The following is a 7,879-nucleotide window of genomic DNA, read 5'->3' on the forward strand; positions in this document are numbered from 1 at the left end:
GATTCATGGGGTCGCAAAGAGTCAGACACTACTGAGCAACTGAACTGAACTGAACGCATATATGTGGAGTCTAGAAAGATGGTACTGATGAATTTATTTGTAGGGCAGCAATGGAGAAAAAGACATAGGGAAGAGATTTATGGACACAGCAGGGGGAGGAGGAAGGAGAGGGTGAGATGGATGGAGAGAGTAACTTGGAAATATACATTACCATATGTAAAGGAGATAGCCAATGGGAATTTGTTCTATGACTTAGGGAACTCAAACAGGGGCTCTGTAACAACCTAGCGGGGTGGGATGAAGAGGGAGTTGGGAGTGAGTTGCAAGAGGGAGGGGACATATGTATACCTATGGCTGACTCATGCTGATTTTTGGAATTAACAACAAAATTCTGTAAAGCAATTATTCTTCAATTAAAAAAAAACAAATATATATATATAAATAAACCAGAAACACAGCATTGCACATTAGCAGACAGGCTTCACAAAGTCATATCAAATCAACAGAAGTTCCAAAACTTAATACTGGATATGGCTCTGACTTTCAGAGAGATGAGATGCAGCTCCATCCACAGGTAAAAGTCCCTCAACCAGAAAACCTTCACAAGGCATTGTTCCAACTCCACACACCAGAGGCAGACTCCACAGTTCAGAACTACAACCTTCTAGTCTGCAGAAAGGGGACCCCAAGCAAAGTAAACTAAACAAAGAGGACAGAAAAATATGCAGCAAGTGAAGGAACAAGGTATAAACGTACCAGACCAAGCACATGAGGAGGAAATAGGGAATCTGCATGAAAGAGAATTCCAAATAGTCATAGTAAAGTTGATCCAAAACCCTCAAAACAAAATGAAGGCATGGATAAATAGACTGAACACATGGATCAAGAAAATGGAAGAAATGTTTAAAAAGGACATAGAAGAATTAAAGAAAAAAACCGTCAACCGTGAACAATGCAATACTGAGATTAAAATATACTACAGGGAACCAACAGTGGAGTAACTGAAGAAGAATAAATAAATGAGCTGGAAGATCGAATGGTGGAAATAACTGAAGCAGAGCAGAATAAAGAAAAAAGAATGAAAAGAAATGAGGACAGCTTCAGAGACCTCTGGGACAACTTTAAGACCCCCAACATTTGAATCATAGATATCTCAGAAGAGACAAAAGGAAAGGGCATGATAAAATATTTGAGGAGATTATAGTCAAAAATCCCCTAAAATGGGAAAAGAAATATCCACCCAAGTGCAGGAAGCCCAGAGAGCTCCATGCAGGACAAAATCAAGGAGAAATATGCCAAAACACATATTAATCAAACTAACAAATTTAAATACAAAGAACAAATATTAAAAGCTGAAAGGGAAAAGCAAAAATAACATACAAGGGGATCGTCATAAGGCTAACAGATGATCTTTCAACAGAAACCCTGCAGGACAGAAGAAAATGTCAGGACATACTTAAAGTGATGAGAGGGAAAAACGTACAGCCAAGTGGCTCAGAGGTTAAAGCGTCTGCCTCCAATGCGGGAGACCCGGGTTCTATCCCTGGGTCGGGAAGATCCCCTGGAGAAGGAAACGGTAACCCACTCCAGTATTCTTGCCTGGAGAATCCCATGGACGGAGAAGCCTGATAGGCTACAGTCCACGGGGTCGCAAAGAGTCGGACACGAGTGAGCGACGGAACGGAACGGAAGATTACTCTATCCAGCAAGGATCTCATTCAGATTTGAAGACATAAACGCTTTAGAGACAAGCAAAGCAGCACTACTGAACCAACTCCTCACCAAATGCTAAAGGAACTTCTCTAGACAGAAAACACAGAAAAGACTGACCAAAAAAATCCCCAAAACAAAAATAAATGGTAACAGGATCATGAGAAATACCAGGCTGGATGAATCACAAGCAGGAATCAAGGCTGCCAGAGAAATATCAATAACCTTTGATATACAGATGACACCACCCTTATGGCAGAAAGTGAAGAGGAATTAAAAGGCCTCTTGATGAATGTGATAGAGGAGAGTGAAAAAAGCTAACTTAAAACTCAACATTCAAAAAAGGAAGATCATGGCATCTGGTCCCATTACTTCATGGCAAATAGATAGGGAAACAATGGAAACAGTGACAGGCTATTTTCTTGGGTTCCAAAATCAGAGTAGAAATAAATGAATAAGAAATGAAGGAGACTATAGAAAAAATCAATAAAACTAAAAGCTGGTTCATTGAGAATATGAATAAAATTGACAAACCATAAGTGAATTACCAAGAAAAAGAGTGAGAAGACTCAATAAAATTAGAAATGGAAAAGAAGTTACAACAGACAACACAAAAATACAAAGGATCATAAGAGAGCAACTATACGGCAATAAAATGAATAACATGGAAGAATGGACAAATTCTTAGAAAAGCATAAGCTTCCAAAACTGAACCAGGAAGAAACAGAAAATATGAACAGACCAATCACAAACATGGAAATCAAAACTGTAATAAAAAATCTTCCAGCAACAACAACAAAAACCTGGTAGCTCCCTGAGAGAGGGACTGCAGCTGCAAATGTGCAGATAGCAGAGGCTGTGGCCCCCAGAGGAAAGAGCTGCCAAGTGCCCCTCCCTGCCCCTCAACTCCCTCCACCCCACCCAGCCACCTGCCATCGGCCAGCATCCATGGTCGCAAGTGCCTGGTGCAGCCCCCCATGCCCCAAGCCCCACAAGGCCACCCCGTCCATGGATCCATGCTGCCATGGCCAGTCTCACCTGGCATCACAGCCTGCCCGTCACAGCCCCAGTGCCCATGGTGATGGCCGAGATGACGGCAAAAGCGGTGGGGGATGCCGCTGAGTTGAAGACGGCACAGCTTGCCCACCAGACCTACTTACTTGCCTTGCTGCTTGTCTATGTTTATGAGTTTACAACTTTTCTAAGAACTTTTGTACATAAAGGAACTTTTAAAAAGGCTTTTATATTTAATCCAAAGAAGAAGGATCTTGGGCAATTGGGGGGTTTTGATTTTAGCTTCATTTCTAAGTCTTCTTTTCCTCTTTGTTGACTTTGGGGTTCAGGTACCCCCACTGCTTCGGACTTCCAAGGGCTTTTGGGTCCCCCACATTAATGAGGCAGCCACTTGGTGAGTTTGACATGGCTGTCAGCAACATGCTGCTGCCGTCCTTCTCCACATTCAAGTCCAGCCCAGCGGGAAGGGAGAAGACACTGCGTCCAGCAAGTGCCCCAAATAGCCACTGACAGCAGGAGCTCTCCTACGCGAATTGACTTCCCTGGTGCTTCCTGGCCTCCCCTACTACGTGGCGGCAGTGACTGTGGCCACCAGTCTGGAAAGTGGCAGAGTCGACGGGACTTGTGGCAGCAGCAACGTGGTTCTCCTAACCTGGAGGGAGACGGAGGAGTTCAGTGATTTCCAGGACCTGGACTTTATCCTCTCCAACTTGCCGTCCCATCAGGCGTCAGTGGCTGCTATGGTGTCCTCATCAGCATCTTCCTTGTCCTCCCCAATGAGTAGCAGTTCTGCCAGTGCACCCTCCACCTGCAGCTTCAGCTATCAAATCAGGACAGGTATGGTGCCAGGCAGCTCCAGTGGCAACCTCCTCTATGGTGGTGAGTCTGCACCCCCTCCAACACTCCCTTCAACCTGGCAGACATCAGCAACATGAACCTCTCTGGCAGCGAGCCCCCACAGCCCAAACTGGACCCAGTGTGCATTCCACCACAGCAGCTGTAGTCGCCAGGTTGGCAGGTTGATGGGCAAGTTTGTGTTGAAGGCATCACTGAGTGCTCCTGGCAGTGAGTAGGGCAGCCCGTCGGTCATCAGTGTTAGCAAAAGCAGCCCGGATGGCAGCCACCTGGTGGTGGTGGTGGCGCCTTATGGCAGTGGACCACTGTGCATGTGCCCATGTGCACATGAGGAGATAGGAGACTATCTCCTCCTGCTTGGACCTCCTCTCAGCAATGTGACCCCCTCACCAGTCACATGTGCATTACTTTCCCCTAGGGTGGCAGCTCCCCAGCAGGACTACCCCAACCCTGGGTGCCCGGGAGCTGCTGAGCAGCAGAGACTGGTCATCCTGTCCTGTGGCTCCCCACCCCCGCAGGCTTCCATCCCCACCCCAGGCCCAACCACCCTTCCTTTCTGCCTGACAAGATGCAGCCACAAGTACCACTGCTCCATTACCAAGAACTCATACCACCCAGTTCCTGCATGCTAGAAGACTCCAAGCCAAAGAAGGGGAGAAGGTTGTGGCCCCAGAAAAGTATGGTCACTCACACTTGTGATTACAGAGGCTACAGCAAAACCTACATGAAGAGTTTTCATTTCAAGGCACACCTCCGCACCCACACAGGTGAGGTACCTTACCACTGTAACTGGGATTGCTGTGGGTGGAAGCTTGCCCACTCAGATGAACTGACCAGGCTCTACTGAAAACACACTGGGCATGACCCCTTCCAGTGCCAGCACGGAATGGGGCATTCTCAAGGTCAGACCACCTCATTTTACACATGAAGAGGCACTTTTAAATCCCCAAACAGTGGATGTGACCTGTATTGCCATAAGAGAATTCAGTATTTTTAACTTTTTATATTGTCTTCCTGGTGAGGACAGGAACCCAGCTGGAAAGCACTATAAGCACGGTCAAATTCCCAACCAGTCAACTTGCGAATGGGTAATCAGGAGACAGTAGGAAACCAAAAGACAAACAAGCAAAAAAAAAAAAAAAACAGATGGGGGTCTGTGGCTGGATCTCTATCATTCCAATTCTAAATCGAACTTGAATATATATTCCTGGACTTATGGAACACTAAAGAGGTGACTGGAAGTTGTGGATACCAGGGTATTAATTAGATATGAGAGTTGAGGGGAGGGAAGTCCAGAATCCACTGAATTGGTTCAATGTAATATAAGAACAAACATCATATTGTGTTCTTCTTGCATTCTAAAAACCATTATTATGACCTTAGAAGAGGACAATATTCAAGAACAGAAAGTGTTTTTAATAGCAAAAACAATGATGTTTGGTAAGTCTTGGTTCTAAAGGTACCAAGTGAAGCCAGAGTTCATAAACTGCTACATACTTTACAAGGAAAATTTACTTTTGCTTTCTGAGCTACATTTAAAGCCAAAGTCAGAGAAATACACTTGGTTTACTTTAAATCTTTTTATACAGACAGTCTGTTATGCATTGTGGTTTCAGATGTGCAATAATATGTACAATGGTTTATTCCCAAGTATAACTTAAGTGGAACAAAGTTTTTAATATAGTTCTTTGCCTTAATATGTAATATACATTTAAGCAACCTTCCATTTTGTATATTTGTAAACTATAAAGAAAAAAAATTAACATTTTGTAGAGTTCATATTTTGCATACTCAAGATGAGAATTAAGTTTAAATAAACCTATAATATTTTATCTAAAAAGAAAAAAAAACCCAGGGCCAGATGGCTTCACAAGTGCATTTTACCAAAAGCTTAGAGAAGAGCTAACACCATTCTTGCTCAAACTCTTCCATAAAATTGAAAAGGAAAGAAAATTTCCAAACAAGGCCACCATCACCATAATACCGAAATCAGACAATGATGCCACAAAAAAAAAAAAAAAAAAAGAGAGAAAATTACAGGCGAATGTTACTGATGAACATAGATGCAAAAATCTTCAAATATTCTAGCAAACAGAATCCAACAACACATTAAAAAGATCATACAAGGGGTGGTCCTAAGAAGGTGGAGGAATAGATTGGGAAGACCACTTTCTCCCCCACAAATTCATCAAAAGGTCATTTGAACGCTGAGCAAATTCCACAAAACAACTTCTGAATGCTGGTGGAGGACACCAGGCACCCAGAAAGGCAGCCCATTCTCTTTGAAAGGAGGTAGGACAAAATATAAAAGATAAAAAGAGAGACAAAGAGTTAGGGATGGAGATCCATCTCAGGGAGGGAGTCGTGAAGGAGGAGAAGTTTCCAAACACCAGGAAATGCTCTCACAGGCGGGTGTGTGGGAAGTTTGGGCAACATAACCAGGAGGAAAATAAAAACATAAAACCCACAGATTACACGCCTAACCACAACTCCCAGCGGAGAAGTAGCCCAGATGCTTGTGTCCTCCAGCAGCGAGCAGGGGCTGAACAGGGAGGCGTAGCTGCATGCTTAGGGTAAGACCAGGCCTGAGTGCCCTGAGGACAATCTGAGGGAGCTAATGTGAGATAGTAAAGCAAACTGTAATCAAGATTGCTGGGAGAAATATCAGTAACCTCAGATATGCAGATGACACTACCCTTATGGCAGAAAGTGAAGAGGAACTCAAAAGCCTCCTGATGAAAGTGAAAGAGGAGAGTGAAAAGGTTGGCTTGAAGCTCAACATTCAGAAAACAAAGATCATGGCATCTGGTCCCATCACTTCATGGGAAATAGATGGAAAAACAGTGGAAACAGTGTCAGACTTTATTTTTTTGGGCTCCAAAATCACTGCAGATGCTGATTGCAGCCATGAAATTAAAAGACGCTTGGTCCTTGGAAGGAAAGTTATGACCAACTTTGATAGTATATTAAAAAGCAGAGACATTACTTTGCCAACCAAGGTCCGTCTAGTCAAGGCAATGGTTTTTCCCGTGGTCATGTATGGATGTGAGAGTTGGACTGTGAAGAAAGCTGATCGCCGAAGAATCGATGCTTTTGAACTGTGGTGTTGGAGAAGACTCTTGAGAGTCCCTTATACTGCAAGGAGATCCAACCAGTCCATTCTAAAGGAGATCAATCCTGGGTGTTCATTGGAGGGACTGATGCTGAAGCTGAAACTGCAATACTTTGGCCACCTCATGCGATGAGCTGACTCACTGGAAAAGACTCTGATGCTGGGAAAGGTTGGGGGCGGGAGGAGAAGGGGACGACGGAGAATGAGATGGCTGGATGGCATCACCGACTCTGTGGACATGAGTTTGAGTGTACTCCGGGAGTTGGAGATGGACAGGGAGGCCTGCCGTGCTGTAATTCATGGGGTCGCGGAGAGTCAGACACGACTGAGCGACTGAGTTGAACTGAACTGAACTGAAAGCAAACTGTGGGATAGCCGGAGAAAGGAAAAAAAAAAAGAGAGAGAGAGAGAGATTTCCCATGAAATGCTCCAAGACACAGCCTGGCCCACTCACAGAACAAAGGATTGAGTGAATACCAGGGGAGAGCTAGCTGGCTGCAGACCATGCCCTCCCACTGCTGGAGGCAGAGAGGCAGGCAGGCGACAGCCAGAGCCAGAAGGCGAGGGGCAATCTTGGCCCCAGAGATGGCATCCTCCACCAAACTGGGAGCAGGCTCCCAGTTGCTAACCACGTCTTCATGGGATCCTGGACAGTTGACATCCTCCAGAGGGTTGCAGTCAGAAATCAGCTCCAAAGAGGAGACATATGGCACATCTGAGACGGTGCTCTCGCTGTGCACCCAGTAAACCAAGCGGCTGGGACCGGGGAGGTGATAAGATTCACAATCCACTTGGGAGAGTTCACTCGCCAAGAACCTGTTCACCTGAGCTGCTTGCACCCTATGCCTTTTTGGAGTACTGGAAAACCTGAACCTGAGCGGCTTAGACCTGGGAAGTGCACGCAACCCAAGGCCCACTTTAGACAGTTCCCCTGCAAAGCAACCTGGAGCCTGAGCAGTGTAGACCAGGAAAGCACATGTGCCATGAGCAGGGGCAAACCCAGTGTGGCCCAGACACTGAGAGCACTCCAGACACATGCCAGTGATTTGTTTTCAGTGTTCCTCTCTCCCCACAGCACAAATGAACAAGTGAACCTAAATAAGAGACCACCCTCACCCCCTTGTGTCAGGGCAGAAATTAGACACTGAAGAGACTTGCAAACAGAGGAAGCCAAAATAAAGTAAGAAG

The 7,879-nt window shown here is 45.1% G+C and overlaps 1 pseudogene; it reads left to right on the top strand.

Annotated features, from left to right (window-relative positions):
- Positions 1-3,102: 3,102 nt before the first annotated feature.
- LOC129564238 (Krueppel-like factor 4 pseudogene) lies at positions 3,103-4,521 on the top strand (annotated as a pseudogene).
- Positions 4,522-7,879: the final 3,358 nt, after the last annotated feature.

This window comes from Moschus berezovskii, chromosome X (assembly GCF_049115385.1).
Source record: "Moschus berezovskii isolate FMDL1 chromosome X, NW_MosBer_1.0, whole genome shotgun sequence".
NCBI lineage: Eukaryota > Metazoa > Chordata > Mammalia > Artiodactyla > Moschidae > Moschus > Moschus berezovskii.